Here is a 26,840-nt window from a genome sequence, read left to right on the forward strand (position 1 = left end):
AATACCACGACCAACCACATAATGTACCTTCTCTCTTGCTTTTATAAACATCTTCAATGCTACCCTCATTATCCTGTGGAATAAAGATCCAGCTCCGCCATCCTCTCCCTATACTCTGCCCTCTAGTCCATGCAGCATCCTCATCAATCCCTTCCGTACCCTCTCGAGCTTGATAATATCTTTCCTGCCATAGGGTGAACACAACTGTACATAATACTTGGTGTAGTCCCACCAACAATTTATATACCTGCAATATAACGTCCATAATCGAGAACTCAGTGCCCTGCCTGATGGAGGCCAGCAGGATTAAAGCCTTATTTTCCACCCTTTGTACTTGCACGTCCACTTTCAGTGAACTGTACATTTGTACACCCAGGTAGCTCCGTTCCACAACACTCCCTGTCCTCCGATTCACTATACCAGTCCCACCTTGATCTGACTGTCCATTTTGCACCATCTCCAATTTCTCAGCCCATCTCCATAACTGACCTAAGGTCCCCTTGAAACTCATTGCAACTTGTTGCAGTACGAAGCAGACTCCCGAATATTGTGTCAGACTTGCTAACCACGAATGTACATTCATGCCAAAACAATTGGCATGATTAATAAATTACAGAGGTCTCAATACCGACATAAGCTTGTGACATCGGTCACAAGCTCCCTTTCACTAAGACTATTTTCAGTCGTCAGTCTCTGGTTCCTGTCATCGACCCCGGTCTGAATCCACCTCTCCAGTACCCCCGCCACGCCCCCGTGAATCGCTCGTGTCCGAACTTTTCAGATCAGCTGGCATGCAGAATCTTGCTAGAGGTTGTACCTTTACCAAAGTCCATATGGACAACATCACGGCCCAACTTCATTTATTCCCATAGTTCTCTTCAAAAATCTCCAACATACTTAAAAGACATGGCATCCCACTGAGTGGTGTAGACGGTGATTTCCCCAGAGTTAGCGTTCAAACGCTCGAACTTCAGCTTAACTGCAGACTGAGGAATTCCGATCCCAGCTGTAGAATTACCAACCTGGACTGCAGCCTGTATATTGCCAGTTCTATATTCCTCCTTCTCAATAGTATAACTCACACACAGAGACCCCTTGGATGTATTGGTGCAGGTGATTTGCCGTGGTGTTCCTACCATTTCCGACTCACAAACTGCCATGTTTCCCGCAGTGCAACAGGAACACAATGTAAAATTAAAAAATAGAAAATGCTGGGAACTCAGTTACATCTGTGAAAGGAGAAATGGTGGAAGACACAGTTTCAGAATTGGAACTGTACAAGATGCTGCCGATCAGCTAAGCGTTTCCAGTGTTTTCTTCTTCTTACTTTAAATTTCATTCAACTGTTGTGTTCCCTCTATTTTATTGTACAAATATTAAATGATTGCAAATTGTCTGGGACACCCCAAAGTGTTCAACAACTGTGTCTGAATGCCACCTTCACTCCCACCAGTTTGTAAGCACTCAGTTCATTCCCACCCTGGTGTAACGCAATCTATACAGTCAATGCTCACAGCATCCTTTGCTCCCACTGTCATTCTGTTACCTTTGCTCCTGTGGCCGCTATCTCTACGCTGAAAGGCGGTGACCACAGAGCGATAAAATGTGCAACACCCCTAGCAACTCTGGCGGACTGATACCCTGGAAACGGAGGAAGTGGTTCACCAAATTTAACCGAAAAAGGAAATAACAAACTCAATAACAGATGCTGTGAGTTACATTATGACAAAGATTAACACTGTAGCCATTTTGTAACAGTGGAACTAAAATTTTACTCTACCTCGCACTGTATTCAGTGAAACCTGTGTATTCAGCCGTCCCAGAATCACGACTTCAACCCCCACCCCCCCACCCCCACACCCACCGGCACGGAGCAACAGGTACTGAGCGGCGACTCATCTCAGGCGAGTCGGTGTAAAGGTCCCACAACCCTGACCAATCCCGGCAGGTTGTAGCCAGGAAGCGCGACGAGGCCGCCAGTTCGGGGAAGTAAACGGGACTTACTGCCCAACATCAGGCCACGCCACTCGGGATCGACCTCACTTCTTACCGACGGGAAATTGTCGGTCTCGTTCCCCCTTCGGGACCGGCCTCAATATTCAGCGATGGGAACTTAATTTATTTGCCAGGCACACAAGAGAACCGTCCCCGTCTTCCCGCCGAGGATCCGCTTCAACACAGAACGTAAAGAAAACAGCCGCATCCGGGAACTCTGGATATATGCTAAATAATAACGACGTCGACAGTGCGTGGGCGGGGCCTAGGAAGCAAAAACACGCAGATGCTGTTGTTATACGTTAAAATTGGAGTGAGAAACGGGATCGCATGATCTGTGGAGAGACTCCGAACTGTAACGGTGACTCTGCCACTCGACCCTCACACGCTGCCCGACACTCCTGCCGCATTTTCCACGTTATTTCATATTTACACCAGCTACATTTTTAATATTCCCTCTGTATCTTCCCCGTCGGCATTGTTCTGCACATCCTATCCCCCGGTTTCAGAGCTATAGGTTTAATACCCATCCCGGTCCCACACATAATTCAGAACCAAAACAGGAATTGTGCAGGTTTCCTTCCAGTCACTTCTGTGTTTATAAACAATAATGTCTATTTACATTCCTCCTGTCTGACAGGACAATTACACAGAAACATCAAGTAAGAAACAGCAGGAGGTGGCCATTCAGCCCATCAAACAATAAACAAATGATGACTGCTTTCCCATCTCAGACACCTGTTTCTACCCGATCCCTATTTCCTCGATCCCTTCGGTCTCCACACATCTGCCGATCCCTGTTTTATGTGAGGACAGTCACTGAGTTTTCATCGTCCTCCAGGGATCAGGATGGTATATTGCTCTGACAAATACTCTCTAACCTCTTTGTTAATCCACTATAGAATTAAATTCCACTTTCTACAGCTCCATGGTGCCTCCGCCACTCACCTCCCCAGCTTGGTGCTTTATCCAACCTCACCTCCCCCCCACCACCGGTATCCACATTTTACTCCCCAACTCCTGCAACATCCCCACCCCTCACCTCTTCTCTCTGGCTATTTTCCATCTACTCACAGTCCGGGGGGGGGGGGGGTGGGGGTCTCAGCCCAAACTGTTGACAGTTGATATCCCTCAGCAGATGCGAACTGAGTTCTTCTGCAGTTTGTTCTTTTGTCTATATAACCCGTATTAATATACGGAGCGGGATTTTGCACAATATTCCTGATATATTCTCAACAAAGCTCAAGTAAGTATTAGGGTAGTTAGTTCACTTAAACACTAGGAAACCTGCAAACGCTGGGAATCCTAAACAAAACATACAAAATGTTGGAGGAACTCAGCAAATCAGGCAGTATTTATGGATAAAAGAACCTTCTTCGTTACTGAAGAGGAAGAGGGAAGATATCTGAGTAAAAAAAGAAGGTCGGGATGGAGAAAGAGACGAGCTGGAAGTTGATAGGTGAAGTCATGTGTAGGACAGTTCAAGGGCTGGAGATTAAAGAATCGGAGAGCTATCAATAGGAGAAATGGAAGGAGGGCACTCAGCGGAATGTAATAGGCGGGAGAGGAGAAATGGGAAGTTCAGAGTGCGGAATGGAGATGTAGGAGAGTATTTGTTTACTGGAAGGAGAATTCAGTATTCATACAATCAGGTTGGAGGGTACACAGATGGAATATAAGGTGTTGCTCCTCAACCCTGAGGGTGGTTTCATCTTGGCACAGAAGCAGACCATTGATCGAGACATCCGACGAGGAATCAGAGATGGAGAAAGAGAGAGAGAGAGAGAGAGAGAGAGAGAGAGAGAGAGAGAGAGAGAGAGAGAGAGAGGAGAGAGAGAGAGAGAGAGAGAGAGAGAGAGAGAGAGAGAGAGAGAGAGAGAGAGAGAGGAATGAAGAAAGGGGACAAAAGTGTCATGGATGGACCAACATACTCAGTAACTTTTGCAATAAATTCAATGTAGCTTTGACCTCCCTCGCTACCTACTGCACCTTTGTCCCTCACCATTTAAAATACACCCAATGCTTCTGTTTCTCCTTCAGAAGTGGGTGATCTCACATTTCCCACATTGAGCTCCAAGTGAGCTGATGTTCCCATTCCCATTCCCATTCACATCTCTTGTCTCTGTTACCCCCGAAAAAAAAAGTAACACACACAGAGAACATAGAACAGTACACAATAGAAACAGGCAATTCGGCCAAGAAAGCTGAGCTCAACCAATGAAATTAGTAATCAAATGATCAACTGAACTAATTAGTTCTGTCTACACAATGGCCACGATCCTTCCATTTCTCCACATTCACGTGTTAATGTAAACATCTCTTCCAGGTCGCCAATATATCTGCCGCTACGACGACCCTAGGCAGCACATTTGAGGCACAACACTCTCTGTGGAAAAATAAACCTGCCTCTCAGATCTCCTTTGAAAATATCCCATTCGGCATTAGACATTTCAACTCTGTGAGAAAAATATATTCTCTCTATTCTACCTATGCCTCTCTTAATCTTATAAACTTCACTCAGGTATCACTCAAGTATACCTGCCTACTCTAGCGAAACAACCCAAGTTTACACTGAAATGATTTGTTTCCTAGGAAATGGACTCGTGTAGAACACTCAATCTAAATTCATTCTCCTACAGCACAGGGTTTATCCAACCTCTCATTGTAGCTCATACCTTACAACCAATATCCACCCACCCGACCGTAAACTTCTGCTTCATTGAAGAAGGAGGAACATCCAGTCCCACCTGTAGAACCACAAATCTGGGCCAAGGCCAAAGCCTAAACACAGCCAGGTCGGTATTCCTGGAGTCCCATCCCAGGATTATAGCCGAAGCACCAACACTCCTAGGACTCTCTCCAGTCAATGATATGCTGCAGTGTCTTGGCTATTCCTCGTTCTAAAATTAACATTCCTCCCCATCCCACAACTGAACTGGAACCTAATGATTATTTAACTGGGCGGCGGACCCGGGACATGTGTCACCAGCGATTGGGAATATATTTTAACTTCTCTCCAGCAGGTAAAGCACATTTGTTCATTATCTTATTGCTGAGTGGGATCTGGACCAGCGAAATTCGCCGCCACGTTTTCCGTCAATTAACAAGAACAAAATGTTTTAATATGAAATTGGAAATAAATCGCTGGAAACTCAGTACATTTGTGTTTTCCTTTTGATTCACAAGTATTGACAGATTGCAAGATGTTTGAGACATCCTAAACAGATTTCCATCAATTCATTCCGTACATTCATTAGTTACCTCTTCATTCCAACACAACCATCATATACTCCATACAGTAAATGCTCAGGGATTCCGGCCATCCACATCCGCTCCTGAGGTCACTGCCTCTCCCCTGAGGGACAGTGACCAGACAGCGAGAGAAATGTCGAACACTTCTTGCATTTCTGGTGAACTGTTAACCTGGTGTAGGAGGAACTGCAGTCCCGAGGCGCATCGAGTAAATCTGTCGGTAGTTCTACCTCTACAAAATTTGTAGCAGTACAGAATCTGGTCCAAAGTCGAAAAACATTGTTGAATGCGGCATGTCTGTTCCAAATGGAAATTATGGAATATATGCAAAGGACATCGCACAATACACTGTGGTGATTACCATAAAGTTTCTTTCTTTGTGCATTTAAGTGGTTAAAATACCATCATATTCTCGTGTCTGCAAATAACTTATAAGTACGATCAAACCCAGGCATTGCTACAGGGGTAATTCAGATACTGCTACCGGACAGAATGATTGAACGGAAGGTTCCCACATACAATCGACTGGGATGAGATTATGATCTCACTTCCTAGACCCCCCTACTATTGAAAACATCTTGTCCCCAACCACTCTATCTGGACCTCAGGAATTAATTGAGGTTCCTGTTCTCAGAGTCACCACATTTCCATTGAGAGCAGGTCCGCAGACAGCAAATGTTCCCTCGAACATGAAACTTTTCATTCCGGAATCACTCTTCTAAACTCTGTAACAGCAACTGTAACGAGCACATTTCCACGAATAACAGAAAATTTGGTGGCAGGATAATTTAATGAGAAAAAACAACAACTTTGCTTTCCTTACAGTCCAATTAACTGTCAAAGGAGATCTCCTGAAGATCATCGTACTCACCTGGTCAAGGACCGGAAAGGGGAGGGGTAGATCTTCAAATAATTTTCTTTACCTGTATTAATTTGGGAGACAGATACAAAGACTATTGAAATCTGGAAAATTTAGTCAAGTCATGGATTGTGTACAGGTTACAGAACAGCTGTTGACTAAATTGGAATGGATAATTCCCCAAGGCATGTCAAGGTATTCCCACGGACCCTATGGGAGGGAAGCGTAGAAACTAATCGAACACTGGCAAAGACATATAAAATGCCCATAGCTATGGGCGATATACCAGAGGATGTGAGGACAGCTGGTTCTGCTCATTTGTGTTAGAAAGACTCGAAAATATGGAAGGGATACTATAGCTCACGTGATCCTGACATCAGTCTTGTGTGTGTCCTTGAAGGGTATTTTAAGAAACAGAGTGAATAGGATTTCGAAAGACTGGGCCTTGTTGAGGGATAGTCGGCGTTGCAGGTCATGTCTAATTAAATTATTGAGAATTCTGAGGAAGTTATCAAGTAGCGTGATGATGGGAATGTGGAGGTCATTGCCTACTTTGACATTAACTAGGCGTTTGACAAAGTTCTGCATGGGAGGCTGGTCCAAAAGGGAAAAGTCCTTATAATTCAGAATGAAGCAAGTAGAGAAGCAGTAGAGTGCTTGCAGATGTTTCTCTCTGAATGTAGGCATGAGACTGGCGGGGTGCAGCAGGGACAGCGACTGAGTGCTTGGTATTGATATTAAAGAATTAGATAACAAATGAAGATGTGGAAAATTCGAGCAGCAAATATGTGGATTAACCGAGATGGGGATGTAGTTGGCAGTGCGAAAGGCTACCAAAAGGTACATTTTTCTCTGAAGCAGCTGGGAAGTTAGACTACAAACTAGCAGATGACATTTAATGCATAGAATCGTGGGCTGTTGCAATTTGGCAAATGAAACCAGGGCATGACTGACATAGTGAATGCCAATGGCCTGCGCTGTGTGACAAAACAAACTGACATTGGATTACAGATCCACAATTCCCTGAAAATGACACCACAGTTAGCTGTATCCAGAAGATACAAATGCATGGCACACTCAAGCGATAAAGAACTGAAAATAAACGAAAGGGGAAATAACTGACTTCACATGATTTGCTGTGAACTTCATTATGACAAAGGTTAACACTGCAGTAAATTTGCAACTGTGAAACAATTATTGTAATGGCTGATTTACTTTGTGTGGTGTTTTATTCCATTAAAACGCTAGTAGTTCTAGCTAACATCAACCGAGTCCTGGATGGCTCATTGCGAAAATAGGTGCAAAACGGTCCGTTACAGTGAAAGGAAAGGTTAGAGGAAACATTACTTATATATAGTTAATTGATATATAATTACTGAGGTGGGGGATAAGGACTGGACAGAGGTTGAACAAGACGGTTGGTGAATTTCATTGAAATGATGGGTTTCAGGCTGGACGGAGTTTGAACAAAATCGGCATGGATTAAGCACATTGAACCAGGTGGGAGAAGGGATCATTGCCAGTAGCCAGTAGTCTTCCAGCAATAGACTGATACCAAATTAATAATACCTACTAATGCATAAAAATATTCAAAATGACAGAGATAGAACAAACAGTAGGAACTCTGGCATGTGACCTTTGTCCCTCACCAAATTTCATCAACTTACAACAGAGAGTATCCCAATAGGATACCTTACTCGTTCGAATAACTGCTGCATCACTCGTAAGTGCAAGGAACTCCAGAAAGGGTTGGACAGCTGAGGACATCACGGAAACCAATCTTATCACCATGGACTTTGCCTGCACTCTCTGTTGCATCAGTAAACATAACCTCACTCACTCTCCACCTGCGGCGAAGATTTAAAAAAAAATGGAAGACTCTACCTTCGGGCTCAGGTTTGGCTTCCATTCTACTGTTATAAGCAAATTGAATGTTCCCCGACGTTATACGATGGGCTTTAACCTCATAATGTAACTTGCTATGTCCTTGCACCATATGTCTACCTGTTCTTTAGTTTCGCTGTTATTGTTTTACTTTATATCACTTCAATGTCCTGCTGTGTTCTATTGATCTGTATGGATGGCATGCTAAACAGGATTTTCATTGCATCACGGTACATGAGATTAATAACCAGATTTCCCATTTGAATTGTGTGGAGATAATAGACAGGCTAGGCCCAAAATTCCATAAAACAAAAGAAACCAAAGGCGCAAAGAGAATTGGCAGTGCTTGTGCAATGTTCCTTACAGGTTTTACTTGTGGTGAAGAACGAAAATGGGATCTTTGTATTCATTTCAAGAGGGCTGTAATATAAAAGAACGGATGTACTGTTGAGAATTTATAAAGTCCTGATGAGCCGACACTTAGAGTATTCTTTGCAGGTTTGAGCCCCTAATAAGAGAAAAATAGAGAGGGATGAAAGGAGATTCAGGAAAACGATTCCGGGTCTGATTCAAAAAGAGCGTGTTCCCGTGGTGTACTAATCTACGTTTTATGGTATGTTCTATCTCCATTCGATAATACCATATCGGAGCAGAATTATGCCATTTGGACTATTCAGTCTACTCCACAATTTCATCGTGACTGATCCAAATTTCCGCTAATTTCCAGTCTCCTGCCTTTGCACTATATCCTTTTATGCCTTGACCAATTAGGAATCTATCAACTTCTGTCTGGTATATACACAAAGAGTCGTCCACCACAGCTGTCTGTGGCAAAATTAAACTTCCACTGATTCAGCATTACATGGCAATTCCTGCTCACTCCGTTCTAAATGAGCGGCTCTCTATTCGGAGGAAGGGTAATCTGCTTGTAGACTACCCCAATAGAGGAACCATCCTCTCCAAAGCAACTCTATCAAGGCTTTTCAGCATTCGATAGATTACAATAAGGTCACCCTTCAATTCTCTGAATTCTAGTGAATACTAGCCGAGAGCCGTCAAACGCTGTTCATCTGACAAGCCATTCAATCGTGAAATCATTTTTCTGAACAGCCTTTGAACCTTCCACATTTCAGCACATTCCTTTCGAAGTTAAGAGGCCCAAACCAAGGCCTCACCAGTGCGTTATACAGTTCCAATATTACATCATTTTTTTAAATATTGTATTCCTCGTGAGATGAATGCTAATATCGCATTTGTCATCCTCACCACAGACTTAAACTGCAAATTAAAAGGACAGCCAAGTACCTTTGCACCTCAATTTTTTGTTGTATTTAGAAAATAGCTAACTCTTTCATTTCGTCTACTAAAGGGCATGACCATACACTCCTCGACACTGTATTCCACTTCTTTGCCCTTTTTATTAATCCATGTCCTTCTGTAACCTTTCTAATTGCTCAAATCCACATGCGCCTCCACATATCTGCATATTATCTGCAAACATTGCCTTCAATTCCATCGTCCAAATCATTAACAAATGGCGTAAAAGAATCGGTCCCAACACAGACCTCTGTGGAATATTACTAGTCACTGGGAGCAATCAGAAAAGGTTCCTTTTATCCTCAAGCTTTGCCACATACCAATTAATCACTGCTTTACCCATGTGCGAATCTTTCTTGTAATGCAATGGTCTCGTAGATCGTTAAACAACGTTATGTGTGGTGGCGTAGCAAAGACCTTCCGAAAATCCAAATATAGAGTATCAACCGATTGTCTTTTCTCTATCCTGCTTGTTATTTCTTCAAACAACTGCATCAAATTTGTCAGCTAAGACTTTTCCTTGAGGAAATCCGGCTGACTACGGCCTACTTTATGATGGATCTCCAAGTGACCTGAGACTACATTCTTAATAATTGACTCTAATATCTTCCCAACTACTGAGACCAGAAAACCTGTCTTATGGGTTTCCTTCTGCCCTATTCCTTTCCTGAAGAGTGAACTGACACTAGCAATTTTCCCGTCTTCAGGAGCCATTACAGAAGCTAGTGATCCTTGAAAGAACGTTATTAATGTCTGCTGATCTCTTCAGCCACCGATTTTAGAAGTCAGGGGTACATGCCATCCAGTGCATGTGACATAGCTAACTTCAAACTTTTCTGTTTCCCAAGAAACCTCTCTCTAGTTATGGTAACTTTACACACTTGATGTCCCCTGACACCTGGAACTTCTGATATACAGCAAATGTCTTCCTCCGTGAAGACTGGTGCAAAATTTTTATTCATATCATCGGTCATTCCTTGTCCCATTTACTATATCCCCAGTAACGTTTGCAGAGCTCTCATATCCAGCCATACCTTTCATTTACACTCTATGTATCTGAAGAAACGTTTAGAAACCCCTTGAATATTATTGGCTCTTTTATTTTGATATTTTACATTTATTTTGTAACAACTTTTGTTGCCTTCTGTTTGTTTTTTTACAAACTTTCCAGTCTTTCAACTGCCCAGAAATTACTGCTCTGCTGTCATCTCATCATTTCCAATCAATTCTGACCAGTTCCTCTCTCATGCCTTGGTAATTCCCTGTACACTATCGTAATGCCGGTACTTCTGTAATATCGATGCGTCTGTCTTCAGCTTATCCTGTTTGTCTTTCTATTTGACTACCACTAGTTGAGAGAGAGGGGACCGTGAGGGGGACTTTCCAAACACAGATTGAACACTAAGCACCGGATTTACTGCTGCACAGATGGAACTGCCCATTAACTCACAACCTCTCACTGGGAGAGAAGGAGCAGCAACTTACTCTCTTCTTTAGAACTCCAGAACCAAATATCTGAGCACAGAACATTAATACTAACGCATCACCTCATACCCCTGGGCAGCATGAACGACGGGTCCATTATATAGGTGTCGAAACCTTTATGATAACCCAGGACCCGTTCGTGCATCGCTCCCCACGTCTTACACAGGATAGTGTAATCAGAATTCCCCGCAACCCGTGCCTGTCTGTCCGAGACGACTCTTTCTTAGCGGAAGGAGGAATGTCCAGTGCTATTTGTAGAAGCAATAAGATCGGGCGAACAACAAACACTGAAAATTCCTTTTTCCTGGACTCCTCATCCCAGAATTATAACGAATGGCCGAGCTCTCTCAGGATTCTTTTCTGCCGCTAATGTGCTGCAGATTCTCAGCTATTCCCAGTTCAGAAAGACAACACTCTTACACCAAACCATCACGGAATTGTTATCTGAGGAACCGTGGTCTGGACGGGGATCGGATTGACTTCCGCGCCATGGTTCACAAAATTGTCCCCGATACATTTCATCATGTCCCCACAGATAAATTGGGCATATTACTGATTATTTTTTTGCTGAGTGGGATCTACACCGTCAGTTAGCCGCCACATTTCCCGTAGTGTAACAGGAATAATATATTTTAATATTAAATAGTAAATATAGATCTGGAAACAGAGTACAGATAGTTTTCTATTTTTCATTTACAAATATTGACCGATTGCAGGACGTTTGTGTTATTCTAAAAAGATTTGTATAAATGCAATCCCAACATTCATTAGTCATCTCTTCATTCCAGCACAGACATCATATACTCCAAATAGTAGATGCTCAAAGCATCTTCGAATCCACACTGGATCTTGAAGCCACCGAATCTCCGCTAAGGGGCTGTGACTACAGAGTGATAAAAATCTTCAACACTCCTTGTGGATCTGGTGGACGGTTTCCCAGGTGACTGAGGAAGAGGCCCACGAGAACTAAACGAAAAAGGAAGTAACATTCTCAACCTCACAGGCTATAAGTTTCCTTATGACCACAATGAATACTGAACACTCAGCCATTTTGTAATGGTGAAGCTAAAATACCAGTTACTGTTTTAACCCTTTCGAGGCGCACCCAGTCTATCTGCTGGTAGTGCAAGCTCCACAGAACTTCAGTAGTGCAGAAGTTGTTCCAAAATAAAGCACTTTGCTGAATACGACCAGTCTATGCTTCAAACGTCGGTAATCCATTATTTACTAAAGACAATATATTGTGATATCCGTGAGGTTTCTGTCTTTGCTTAGTTAAGCGAGTAAAAACGCTATCAAATTTCAGTACCTTCGAGTAACGTAACACAACATTTGACAATGCAATCAAGTTCGGGCCCTGCTACTGGATAGAATGATGGAGGAGAAGGCTTCTAGATACAGCTGAATGGATTGTGAGGTTTTGCTCTCAATACCTAGACTCCACTACTGATGAAAAAAAAATCTTCACCCGTCCTCTCTATCAGGACATCAGTATTTAGTAGGTTTCAATAATATTCCTATTCCCAACATCCCCATCCCGCTCTTGAGAACAATCCCAGAGACAGCAATTGTATCACATACATAAAAATATTCATCCCAGGAATCTTTCTTGTAAACAACTACTAAGATGAGAATATGTCCATGAATAACAAACTTTTCGGTGGCAGGATAAATAAAACAGAAATCCGCTTGTTTCTTTACTGCCCCATTAACTGAACAAAAGAACTTCTGAAGTTCAGAGTGCTCCACTGTGCAAGGAGCCAAAAAGAAATGGAGAGATCTTCAATGATGTATTCATGACTGCATAGAACATAGAACCATTAAAAAAAAAACTACAGCGCAATACATGCCGTTGGGCCTACAATGTTATGCCAAACATGTCCCTACCTTAAAAATTACCAGGCTTACTCATAGCCTTCTATCTTTCTAAGCTCCATGTACCTATCCAAAAGTCTCTTTAAAAACCCGATCGTATCGGCCTCCACCACCGTTGCTTGCAGCCTAGTCCCCGCACTTACTAGTCTCTGAAACGCTTACTCCGACATCTCCTCTGTACCTACTCCCCAGCACTATAAACATGTATCCTATTGTGACAACCATTTCAGCCCTGGGAAAAAAAAGCCTCTGACTATCCACATGATCAATGCCTCTCATCATCTTATACACCTCTATCAGGTCACCTCTCATCCTCCGTCGCTCCATGGAAAAAAGGCCGAATTCACTCAACTTTTCTCATAAGGCATGTTCCCCTATCCAGGCAACATCCTTGTAAATCTGCTCTGCACCATTTCTATGGCTCCCACATCCTTCCTGTAGTGAGGCGAACAGAACTGAGCACAGTACTCCAAGTGCGGTCTGACCAGGGTCCTATATAGCTGCAACATTACCTCTCGGCTCCTAAATTCATTTCCACGTTTGATGAAGGCCAATGCACCGTACGCCTTCTTAACCACAGAGATAAACTGCACAGCTGCTTTGAGTGTACTATGGACTCGAACACCAATATCCCTCTGATCCTCCACACTGCCAAGAGTCTTACCATTAATACTGTATTTTGCCATCATATTTGACCTACTAAAATGAACCACTTCACACTTACCTGTGTTGAACTCCATCTGCAACTTCTCAGTCCAGTTTTGCATCCAATGTAGCGCTGTAACTTCTGGCTGCCCTCCACACTATACACAGCACCTCCAACCTTTGTGTTATCAGCAAACCTACTAACCCATCCCTCCACTTCCTCATCCAGGACATTTATAAAAATGAGTGGGTCCCAGAACAGATCCATGAGGCACATCACTGGTCACCGATCTCAATGCAGAATATGACCCGTCTACCAACAATCTTTACCTTCTGTGGGCAAGCCAGCTTTGTGTCCTCAAAGCAATGTCCCTTTGGTTCTCATGCTTCCTGACTTTCTCAATAAACCTTGCATGGCTACCTTATCAAATGCCTTGCTGAAATCCATATACACTGCATCTACTGCTTTTCGTTCATCAATGTGTTGTACTTAGGAGACAGATATAGAGACGATAGAAATGAGGAAACGTTCGTCAAGTCATGGATTGTATACAGTATACAGAGCAGGCGCTTGCTCTCTTGAGGTAAATTTCGATGGATAAATCTCCAGGGCCGGACATCATGTTTCCTCTGAGCAATTGGTGCGCTAGTGAATCTCTCAGTTTAGATTCATTCTCCTACAGTGCAGAAACAGGTCTTTCAGCCCGTCCGTGCCATTTCCTGCAATGTCCCTTCCACCTGCACCCGTGTAATTAGCCCTGGATTCCTTCAAACAGTAAAGGCTCGCTTTATTCCCACTCATTGTCTCCTACCTACCAACTACTGCTTTATTCATGCTAGAATTTCTCCAGTTATTACCGGGGCTGGTAGCTTATAGCACTTACCCTTCCAGATGCTGCATTCAATTAAACCTCTTATAGTTCTATCTAACGAAAACCGATTCCTGGAAAATTCAATGAGATGAAGGGTGCAAGATAATACTTCACAATGAAGTCAAATGTTAGATGAAACTTTACTCATATGCTGTACCTCATTGAGGTGGGTACACATGGGTTGGTGAGGGGTTACGCAAGATGTGAGTGAATGAGGAGATGGAACCATGTGGGTGAGGGATCAAGGACAGTTACTGCTGGTCATTCATCAATACACGGGTAGTGAATAATACAACAGGAAAATAACCTCAAATGACATCCCCAGATCAAGCAACAATAACTTTGCCCGTTCCCAAACCTTATCAAGGCACCAAAGTATCCCATCCGGATTCATGATGTCACATGCAAAATATCCCATCTTTCCTAATTATAATAACCTACCATTGACTCAAGGAACTGCAGAAAACTGTGGGCACAGTTGAGAAAATGGTGGAAATCAGACTCCTCTCCCTGGACTGTGACTGCACTTCCCATTGCATCAGTAAGACAGGCAGCATCAAAGATCCTCATAACCCTCGATATTCTCTTCTTCTCAGCCCTCGATATTCTCTTCTTGCAATGATTTAAAATAACATTGCAAGCACACAGCATTAGGCTCCAGGAAAGCTTCCAGGCTGCTGTTGTAAGCACATTGAATGTTCCCAGCGTGATAAGTTAGACTCTTGATCTCACTGTCTAACTCGATGTATGCTGCACACTCTCTCTGTAACCACAATGATTTATAACAATCCCTTACTGTTTTACCTTATATCACCTCGATGTGCTGATGTAATGTAATGATCTGTGCGGATAACAATAAACAACAGACAATATGTGCTGGAGTAGGCCATTCGGCTCTTTGAGGCAGCACTGCCATTCAATGTGATCATGGCTGATCATCCACAATCAGTACCCCGTTCCTACCATCTTCCCATATCCCTTGACCACACTATTTATAAAAGCTCTATCTAACTCGCTCTTGAAAGAATCCAGAGAATTGGCTTCCACTGCCTTCTGGGGCAGAGCATTCCACATATCCGCCACTCTCTGGGTGAAAAAGTTTTTCCGCATTTCTCTTCTAAATGGGCTACCCCTTATTCTTAAAGTGCGGCCTCTAGTTCCGGACTGCCATCCGCGGGAACATACTTCCTGCCTCCAGCGTGTCCAATCCCTTAATAATCTTATATGTTTCAATCAGATCCCCTCTCATCCTTCTAACATCCAGAGTATACAAGCCCAGTCGCTCCAATACTTCAACATATGACAGTCCCACCATTCCGGGAGTTAACCTTGTGAAACTACACTGCACTCCCTCAATAGCAAGAATGTCCTTCTTCAAACTTGGAGACCAAAACTGAACACAATAACCTAGGTGTGGTTTCACCAGGGCCCTGTACAACTGCAGAAGGACCTCTTTGCTCCTATACTCAATTCCTCTTGTTATAAAAGCCAGCATGCCATTAGCTTTCTTCACTGCCTGCTGTACCTGCATGCTTGCTTTCATTGACTGATGTACAAGAACACCTAGATCTCGTTGTACTTCCCCTTTTCTTAAATTGACTCCATTTAGATAGTAATCTGCCTTCCAGTTCTTGCCACAAAAGTTGATAACCTCACACTTATCCACATTAAACTGCATCTGCCATGCATCTGCCCACTTACCCAACCTGTCAAAGTCACCCTGCATTCTCCTAACATCCTCCGCATATTACACACTGTCACCCAGCTTTGTGTCATCTGCTAATTTGCTAATGTTACTTTTAATCCCTTCATATTAATCATTTATGTATATTGTAAATAGCTGCGGTCCCGGCACAGAGCATCGCGGTATCCCACTAGTCACTGCCTGCCATTGTGAAAAGGACCCGTTAATGCCTACTCTTTGTTTCCTGTCTGCCAGCCAATTTTCTATCCATGTTAGTACCCTACCCCCAGTGCCATGTGCTCTAATTTTGCCCACTGATCTCCGATGTGGGACTATATCAAAGGCTTTCTTAAAGTCCAGGTACACTGCATCCACTGGCTCTCCCTTGTCCATTTTCATAGTTACATCCTCAGAAGTTCCAGAAGATTAGTCAAGCATGATTTCCCTTTCGTAAATCCATGCTGACTCGGACTGATCCTGTAACTGCTATCCAAATGTGCCGATATCTCATCTTTTATAATTGACTCCCCCCCCCCCCCACCAATGTCAGGCTAACTAGTCTGTAATTCCCTGTTTTCTCTCTCCCTCCTTTCTTAAAAAGCGGGATTAAATTAGCTACCCTCCAATCCTCAGGAACTGATCCTGAATGTACAGAACATTGAAAAATGATTACCAATGCGTCCACCTCCCTAAGTAACCAGGGATGCAGACCATCAGGCCCTAGGGATTTATCAGCCTTCAGTTCCGTTAGCCTACCCAACACTATTTTCTGCCTAATGTGAATTTCCTTCAGTTCCTCCATTACCCTAGGTCGTCTGGCCACTATTACATCTGTGATATTGTCTGTGTCTTCACTAGTGAAGACAGATCCGTTGAAGGAATGCTTAACTGAAGTTTACAAACATATGAGAAGCTCAGTCAAATAGAAATGACTTATTTCTCGCATTTAATGGGGTTCTAAAATCGGAACAATTGGCTACACTCGGCAAGTCGGAATAGTGGCATGAGTTAAACAAAAATAAACACAACGAATGTCACCTAAAACAAGAGGCCGTGAGAGATCTGGACCTCACTGCCTTGTCTAAACGGGCGAAAGATGGATCTACTCAGACAGATGGAGCAGTGTCCCGAAGGTGCGATTACTCGGTTTAACCTTCTCTGTCTGCAAGAACACAACAGGTTCAAGGGCCGCTTCCTGTGCCCTGGAATGATTTAAAACAATTGTAGACATCGGCTATCGATCCAAGTGAAGTTTGGACCCGATGCGGGACCGGTTGACGAAGGTAAAGCTCCAAGGATAAACCTCAATGGATGAGTGTAGTCTCGGTATCACCACCCCAACACGCTCCCACGTCCAGGGCAAGAGGGGCCGAGCGGCGGCTCATCTCAGTCGGTATGTTGTGAAGGTCCCACAACACTGACCGACCCCGGCGGGTTCTGTCCAGCAAGCGCAGGGAGGCCGCCAGAGCGGGGAAGTAAAATGGATGCATTACCTTACATCAGACGTCCACACTCGGGACCAGCCTCAGTACTCACCGATGAGAACTTGTTTTCACGCCCGGACAGTGAACCATCCCGCTGATTCCCGACTCTGGGGGAGATGGTCGTCTCCAAATCCGGATCCTACAGCCGATCCGCCGCCGCCGCCGACCCGTTTCGACACAGAACTGAAGGAAAGTCAGGACTGTAATTTATGTCATCAGAGCTGGGGGCGGAACCTCGGAAACAAGGCAGATCTGCAGTAAAAGGGGAGCGGGAAAAGGGCTCACGTGACTTACACATACATGTACTTCTATGAAATTTTGCAAGGTTTTGCAATTTTCGCCATCGGTTGATATTCTAACAACAAAAAATACATAAGAGCATGCGAATATAGCACGGATCTTGTAGCTATGTTTAGATAGACAAACATGACAGATTGTACAGCAGTCGACTGAGCACACATCTTTCAGGTGTGTCTGTGTTAACTATGTTACGTACCCGTAAAGGTTTAAATGAACCAGTAGCAATAGATCCCACCTGGAGTCAGGTTTGATGTTAAAACCACCCTCTTTATTAGTATCTACTTAATATAGCAACTTAAACAAGAATGATTAAAAGTTAATAGCGTTATGAGTATGCATATGTGTCAATATAACTCCCAAGCTATTGAACTCGGGGTGGGGGGGCACCATGCTTAAAATCTTCAGATTGTAAGGTATAAAAGTTCAGTTTATCCACGGATTAAAGGATGTGAGAGAGATATTTGTAATCCTAGGTGAATGTTGAGTGAAGACCTTTATGTCGTATTCCACAGTTTCCACGATAGTAAAACATAATCACAATCGCTTTAGGTTTTACCAAATCCACTTACGAATCATCACCAATCGTAGTTTATCACAGGAATACCTTTAAAGTGAACTAACACATAGGCAGCTTCCACCAGGTTGCCCCAATCACAAATCGTGATAGCCACATATCGATATTCAACCAACCCTTGTGAGCACTTGTAAGTTCCAACCAGTGACTCCTTAGTCACTGACTTCCTTCCATTGCCCGACTCCAACTGCGACTGAATGTGTGTGAGAGAGTAAATCAAAGCAAGCTGCATAGTCCCATAGCTCCGCCCCCCCCCTCTCTCTCTCTCACTCTCTTAGTAAGAATCAAACAGGAGCCAAGAAACCGGCGGCTGACGTCACTCAGGCACTCTCTCTTAAAAATGACAGCCCACGGCAAGACCAACCTGGGGGTTCAACGCAACACTCAGCGAGGACGAAGTAGTTTTTTTACTTATCTGCATTGACTGCGAACTCCCGCTAGGGGAATTGCGGATCCAGTTGCAGAGAGAGGAGCAGAGCCCGACTGAAGCTTGTTGATTCGTACTGAGCGGATGATGGTGTTAAACGCCGAATTCTATCCGTGACAGCAACCTGAGGTGTTCTTGCTGGTTGTGTGCGGTTGTTTCCCAGGCAGCGTGGAGAGCCGGTGAAAGTGTATCACTGAGACTGTAAAACCCGGCAAGCAATGATTAAATCCGTCCGTGATTTTCAAATTCCTGCAAACCTTCGATATTTCCAACAATTACTCTATTTGTTCCTGTCTCCTCTGCTCAGGTAAATTGTCGGCATGTTTTGTTTCTCTGTTCCTGCTAATTCTGTTCTCCTCAAATCTGTCTGTCCTGAGCCATTCATGATCCCACGGAACAAACCTGCAGAAAGCGAGAGAGCGAATGGCGTGCCATCAGGGACAAGATGCGGCAGTTCGCACAGAAAATGCACAAACACCTTTGTAACAGCAGAGTCAGGCGAAGAATATGGCAAGGTACAAATACCAAACGGATTACAAGTGAACCCTACACAACATTAACTGCGACGCCTCCAATTCTGATCGGTTGAATGCTTTGTGTGCACCATTGGACCAATGGAATTAGGTGCCATTGAAAAAAATCCCCGTCTCTTCCAGAGGATCAGACACCCTGTCAGGCCAGAGCCGAAGTGAGGAGGACACTACCCAGTGACAACCCACGCAAAACCGCAGAGCCGAAATTTTACCCAGTCAGGTACGAAGTGCCCATATGGCCCCGATAAGCGAACTTTAAATTTTAAAATCTCTCTGAAAGAGTCCGATGTCTCTTCAAGCTTCAAGGCCGCCGCCATGATTTCGGTGCCCAGGAGAACAACGATAACTGGGCTAAATTAAATTATAATTACAGTGTCACTGTCTTCAACAGTCTTGCTGTGCATTGAGAACTTGGCACTGGGTCGAATAAAATATCACCTTCCGGTTACATTGGGTCATTTCATTTCTTCTACCGCTCAAACGGTTCCATTGATGATGTCATGGTCTTGCCCTTCTACCCGACGTGTCCCACCGAGAAGACGATGGGTCCTATGCCAGGATATTGTTCACAGACCTCAGCTGGGCGTTAACCCAGTCATATCTCTAAGGCTGGTGGGTAAAGTACACTGAACTCCTCTCCGAAACGGGGTTTTGGACTTCTTGACGGGAAGTCTCAGTCAGTTCGTGTTAGTAGCAACATTACAGACTCCATTACGCTGAGCACTGATCACCCCCGCCCCTAGGTTATGTACTCAGTCAAACTATTGTCTGACATCTGCACTGCCAGATTCAGCTCGAACAACATCATCAGCTTCGCTGCTGATTTTACAATTTGGTGGCATCATCAGCAAAAATGGTGTGCCAGCATACGGAGAGGAGGTAGAGGCGCTTGTTAAATGGTGCGAGAACAACAGCAGGAGTGTCCGCGTGGAGAAGTCACAGAGAAACGATGATGGGGGATCAAGAAGTCACAGATCGACCAGTCCCCGTTGCCCATCAATAGCTCTGATCTGGAGAGGGTCATGTGCACGAATTTCCGTGGTGTCCACATAAGAAACAATCTAACCTGCACCCACAACACTTCCTCACTAGTCAAGAAGGTGGCGCAGCATCTACCAGAACAGCATGGAGAGTGTCATGTCAGGCTCCATTTTTCTATGCTGCAAAAGCTGCAAGGCATCGATACACAGGATCACTGGTGTCTCTCTCTCACTCGGCATTTTGTGTTTGTATGGCCTATTGCCTGGATCAGGAAAACTTCCTGATGTCGCACTTATGGTGGACTGCGGTAGACAAAACTATACGTCGTACTGCACTCTTGCCTGTAGCAATACAGCACAAGGCCCCGTGACTCAAGTGTTTTCCCTCTAGAGTGTTCAAAACAATGCCAAATATGGAAATGCTGAACAAGCCATACCCGTTCCTATCAACTATAAAGATTGGAAGCGGAGTCGCTGCTCTGCGACTGGCTGCTGGCTCACAAATAGAGAAAACTAGGAGACTGTGCGTGAGGGTGGATAGGCAGCTGATAGAGAAGGGCCGCGCTCAGACCGAAGGATTGAGATGTGTCTATTTTAACGCATGGAGTGTTGTGAACAAAGCGGATTAGTTTAGAGCGTGGATCAGTGCTTGGAGATATGATGTGGTGGACATTACAGAGTCTTGCATGGCTCAGGGACAGGAATGTTTACTTCAAGTGCCGGGTTATGGATGTTTCAGAAAAGACAGGGAAGGAGGCAAAAGAGGTTGGGCGTTGATTAGAGAGAGTGTCAACGTTGCAGAAAAGGTGGACGTCATGTAGGGATTGTCTACGGAGTCTCTGTGAGTGGAATTAGGAACAGCGACATGTTACAAGATTATAGGTTTGGGAAATGATTTTCGGACTCTTGTGAATAAGGGGTTAAAATTGTTGCAGGCTCTTGTTGTTATGATCCGCAATTTGCTTGCATTGCTTTCAAACTGACAAATTTGCAAGCGTGGGCTGACGTTTCCTTATCTGTCTCACACCTATAGCTGACATGGCTTCCAAGAATTAAACTGAGCGCTCTTGTCCCATTCGACAGTATCACGACTAAACAAGAAATAGGATCGAGAGGAATCCTGTTGAAACCGTGACCCTTATCATACCGGTACAAGCCAGGATGTGGTATTCTAACTATAACCGCTTACTATAAGAAAACGTTGAACTAAGGCTAAAGATCAGAAACAACGTCAAAAAGGTGAGAAATTATCTCCTGGTACACATTGTCCCAGTAGTCTGAGGTCGACTACCTTTTTAGGTAACTAAGTATTCTTTCTCTAAAAATATCACTGTTGCAGGGCATCTGACCAGGGTGATAGCTAAGAATTTGCTCCTGTGTACGTGACAAAAGAGAGTGTGAAATCTTTGTACCTGTGTGCCTTTGAGAGGGAGACCCTCTCTCCAGCAGCGAGCTACTGAATAAAAAGCTGTTGCTTATTCTCCGTAGTACTGTGTCTATTTGCATCGGGTAACAGGCAATAATTAAAGGAAAGTTTGAAAATTTTGCGAGCCAGCCAGGAGTCCAAGATGAGGCATTTCCATGAGACGGCGTCAGCGAGCGGCTCGGTGGCAACAACAAGGTAAGATTTACCTTTATCTCTCTCATTATTTGTCCATTTTGCTGATCCTTTCGTCTACGGGCAATCCTCTGACGGACTCCAGAAAAACCATTAAGATTACCTGAGTACTACTTTAAGAAGGGGGGACTTGAGGATTCGCCCTGGTATAAGAAAAGGTGGGCTTGAGGATTCGAAATGGGTGCAAACAGACACGGCACGAGATTAATGAGTTAAAGAAAAATGTGTTAGATCGTTAATAAGTCAGGACTGGAATCCCCGTTGTTCAAAAATTGTAAGCAAAACCTAGGGACGACAATGATATTCATGAATCATCTGCCTCATTAGATATGAAATTGGGAAGTGAAACGGACCGTTACGGTAGACCTGAAATGTGAAGAAATGTATTAAAATAAAAGACGGAATGTGTAACAGATATTCAGGTGAAAAATGGAAGATTTTAATGGGAACATGGAAAAAAAAACGGCCGAGAATTAACCAATAAGTCCAGACAAAGAAGCTGGAGCAAACAATGCACGTAAAAGAGGGGCTAGTGAGTGTGATGGTGAAGCCAAAGCCAAGGCTTGGGAAGACTTGAAGTTTCAGTATTAGGAACATGATAAAGGAAAGAAAAAAGGGAGAAGACAGGAGACGGAATTGGACAGAGACATGAGGTCTTTAATTTTCAGGGTAAAATGGAAGTACCTCCGGACAAGCCTGGTTTACCGATGTTGTTCCATAATGAGACTGATGATACAAATGAAACTGGGGAGGATTGGCTAGTTCTCCCCACGGCCTCAGTCTACCCTCCACTACCTCAGCAACAGGCGTCCAAACCACTACCTCCTTAAACACCTCAGGAACTTGAAGAACAGGGACAGAAGGAAGTGCAGGGTTCAGACCAATTTAGTGATCCCATTGCCGCTAGAACTAGAAGCCAAACTGAACGGCAGTCTCAGAAAAAAATGTACCCCGCGGCCGTAACGCAAAAATCCAATTCGTAAGAGAAACTGCTTATCAGGGGACGCTCCCTTGATTGTCCATGATGAGGAGTATGAAAATAATGACTACTTTGAAGCTGCGGCCCCGGATGCACACACTCCACGTTTGCTCCCGACTCGAATTGTCCCCAACCCCCTTGGAAACGCAGATCAACCAACCCTGCGTGTTTATATCACATCATGAAATGTGCATGATTATGAGCAAGGCACCTAACTGTTAGACGAATCCTGATGGTTCTATTGACTATATAATAAGTAGCATTCAAATATGTCAGAATATTCCCCAAGATCTTTTCAGTTTGTGCTGTACGGCCCTCACTCAGGATGAACAGACTAAATGGTACGAGGGACTAGATAATCACAATAATTGTGAAGCATTTTCGAGAGCGACCCCAGACCCAACGGGACAGGTGCACAAAATTAAACACAAAAATAAGACCCTGTAACAACTCTTTGACATGACAAAGGTCTTAGAATGTAAGCCCAAAGAAGGAGAAGACGACTCTGACTTTTGGGAGCATTTCTGTTCCAATTATGCAACCTATGCCACCCACAATGCTGGTCATACCTCACGTCAGTATAATATACCCCTGAGAATATTGCTGCTGCCATTAGGACAAATAATATGAACTGGTCAGATAATTCCCGACCCCAGGTGAACAGAGCACTCCTTTTCTATTGGAACACGAATAAAGAATCCACGCCTACAAAGATCGTGATGGTCCAGCGACCACCTCAACCTCCCCGCCCGAAACCTGACAATACGGGATACCAAATGGAACCTCAGTATTATGTCCAACGATGGGTACGCTGTCTACCCTAATAGACCCAGGGTACCATTATATGTGTCGCCCCAGGCTCCAAGACCCCGACCTGGTAGCGGCTATGCCATTGTGAATGATTCGGCTATGGTCGATTCAGCATCCTCACAACCTCCTGTCTCAGCACAAAAGGCACAGATATTTGCCTCGATGAGAGCCTGTATATTGGCCAATCATAAAGTGGTCAATATTTTTACCGACTGCTCTCACGCTTTTGGTGTGGCTCATGAATGCGGCCAACACTGAACCCATCGGGAATTCCTTACTTCCACAGGTACCCCTATGCAGAATGCCGCATACGTAGAGAACTTCCTTGGCGCCATCCTCCTCCCAAAACAATTGGCTATTAATAAGTGCTCAGCGAACCTCTCCGAGTCCTCTACAGTTACCCAGGTTAATAATCGGACAGATAGGGCAGCCAAATTAGCGGCGCAAACTGCCATTTATATTGTCTCCACGACAGAGGAATTGGCTTTGGCTTGCAGGCCGACCACAACGATGAACGGTATTCCAGACATGGACACTGTATAACAACTACAGGGGTCTCCCCTGATTCAGAAAAAAAAAAATCTGAGACGTATTGATATTCGCACTCTGTGTCCGAGGGCATCTGGCTCACTCCAGTTGGCCAAGTTTGTATACCTAATGCTTTGTTACCAATGCTTATTTACTGCCTGCATACTGATACGCACCTTCGCATGGAGAGAATGAGTAACATTTTACTGCGCACCGGGTGGCACCCTAGATTGGAAGAGGCGGCACAAGAAAAAATACGAACATGTCTGATATGCCAACAAACAAACGCGGGAAAAGGAGTAAAATGTGCGCCAGGAAAAATCCCCTTGCCGAATGGACATTTTGAATATATTCAGTTTGATTTTATCGAACTACCGCATGGACAATGTTATAAGTATTGTTTAGTGATTGTAGATGTGTTCAGTAGATGAATTGAAGCCTTTCCTTCCACGGTTACAGAGATTATAACACGATTCGCAGTACCCAAAGAGGAGAGAAATCCGACAATGGTGGTCATTTTGTGGGAAAAATGAATAAAGAGCTATGCGAGGTGGTGTACATTGAACAGTAATTCCACTGTGTCTATCACCCGAAGGCTGCAAGAGCAATAGAACGGGCTAACGGCACCCCGAAAGATAAGCTGGCTAAGCTAATGTCCGAAACCGGACTGAACTGGCTGAATGTTCTTACTCCCCACTCCTCTACCGGAGTATCAGCAGCTGAAATTATTTATGGACATCCCGGAAAGACCCCATGGGATGCAAATACTCAGCCCCCCGCCCAAGTTGACCATACTGTTATGAGGGATGAATTGCAAAGGTATTTCAGACAGTTAACATCCTCTGTAAAGTTTCTTCATTCTCAGGTGCAGGAGGCATTTAAACCACAGGGAAAAACAGAAGAGGAGTGGCCGGATTAGAAGGTTAGGGATTCGGTACTGATAAGGGCTTGGGCCCGGTCGAAAGGATCTTTTCAGATCCTTCTGCAAACGTCGACAGCAGTAAAAGTACAAGGTCACGACCGCTGGATTCACCGGATCGATTCTAAGCGATTGTCGCCGGATGAAAAGTGATCTTTGTTGGACTTGGACTCTTTTAGATTGTACTTACAGATAACTTGGAAAGTAATCTGACAGAAAGACAGACATACTTTATTGATCCCGAGGGAAACTGGATTTCGTTACAGTCGCACCAACCTAGAATAGTGTAGAAATATAGCAATACAAAACCATAAATAATGTAATAATAATGTTAATTATGCCGAGGAAATAAGTCCAGGACCAGCCTATTTCCTAAGGGTGTCTGACACTCCGAGGGAGGAGTTGTAAAGTTTGATGGCCACGAGCAGGAATGACTTTCCATGAGCCTCAGTGGTACATTTCGATGGAATGAGTCTCTGGCTGAAAGTATTCCTGTGCCCAACCAGTACATTATGGAGTGGATGGGAGTCATTGTCCAAGATGGCATGCAACTTGGACAGCATCCTCTTTTCAGACACCACCGTCAGAGAGTCCAGTTCTACCCCCACAACATCACTGGCTTTACGAATCAATCTGTTGATTCTGTTGGTGTCTGCTACCCTCAGCCTGTTGCCACAGCACACAACAGCAAACATGATAATATTGGTCACCAGACTCGTAGAACATCCTCAGCATTGTTCGGCAGATATTAAAGGATCTCAGTCTCCTCATGTAAGAGAGACGGCTCTGCCCCTTCTTGTAGACAGCTTCAGTGTTGTTTGACCAGTCCAGTTTATTGTCAATTCATATCTCCATGTATTTGTAATCCTCCACCATGTCCACACTGACTCCTTGGATGGAAACATAGGTCACCGAAGCCTCAGCCCTCCTTAGGTACACCACCAGCTCCTTAGTCTTTTTCACATTAAGCTGCCGATGATTCTGCTCGCACTATGTGACAAAGTTTCCCATCGTAGCCCTGTAGTCAGCCTCATTTCCTTTGCTGATGCATCCAACTATGGCTGAGTCATCAGAAAACTTCTGAAGATGGCAAGACTCTGTGCAGTAGTTGGAGTCCGAGGTGTAGATGGTGAAGTGAAAGGGAAACAGGACCGTCCCAGTGCTGCTGACCACTCTGTCTGACACACAGTGTTGCAAGCGCACGTACTGTGGTCTGCCAGTCAGCCAATCAATAATCCATGATACCAGGGAAGCATCCACTGCATCACTGTCAGCTTCTCACCCAGCAGAGCAGGGTGGCTGGTGTTGAACGCACTGGAGAAGTCAAAAAAACACTTTTCTTTTCAAAAATCTCTTTTAGGAAACGCATATATGATTATATAGTAATAGACCTATATCGTAATATAGCCAAAATTGCCATAACTATATGGTAATAGATTATATGATAATAGTATGTTATGCCTATCAATCTGTGGTGGCTCTATTCGTGACTAACCCATCTGAAAGAAATTGGGAGGATTTAGTGGAAGAAGATAGGTCAGGCAGAGAGTATAAAGGTGATAAGGGAAGGTTTACAAGAGCGACTACAGGACGGTGAGTGCAAAGTTTGAACAGTACTTTAGGGTGGAGTTCTGAGAATTGGCGATCCAAGTACTGGGGAACTCGGTCGTGACTAAAAGCACAGAGGCGACGAAATGACAGTCTGTAATGGGACGTTGGGTCACTAACATTAGCTGTAGGGGCACCCAAAGCTACCCTTTCTGTTTTCGCGGAATAGGATTGGGGTGTGTAGTTGCTAATCTCCTTAAGAACATCCCCCG

At 44.1% G+C, this 26,840-nt stretch overlaps 1 protein-coding gene across 1 annotated transcript in view; it reads right to left on the reverse strand.

Moving 5' to 3' along the window:
- LOC140721832 (NACHT, LRR and PYD domains-containing protein 5-like) overlaps positions 1-2,168 on the reverse strand; it is a 32,420-nt gene extending 30,252 nt beyond the window's left edge. Inside the window, exon 1 of the mRNA XM_073036641.1 lies at positions 2,005-2,168. The gene's annotated coding sequence lies outside the window, so the exon portion shown is untranslated. The remainder of the gene's footprint in view (positions 1-2,004) is intronic.
- Positions 2,169-26,840: the final 24,672 nt, after the last annotated feature.

This window comes from Hemitrygon akajei, unplaced genomic scaffold (genome assembly GCF_048418815.1).
Source record: "Hemitrygon akajei unplaced genomic scaffold, sHemAka1.3 Scf000062, whole genome shotgun sequence".
Taxonomy (NCBI): domain Eukaryota; kingdom Metazoa; phylum Chordata; class Chondrichthyes; order Myliobatiformes; family Dasyatidae; genus Hemitrygon; species Hemitrygon akajei.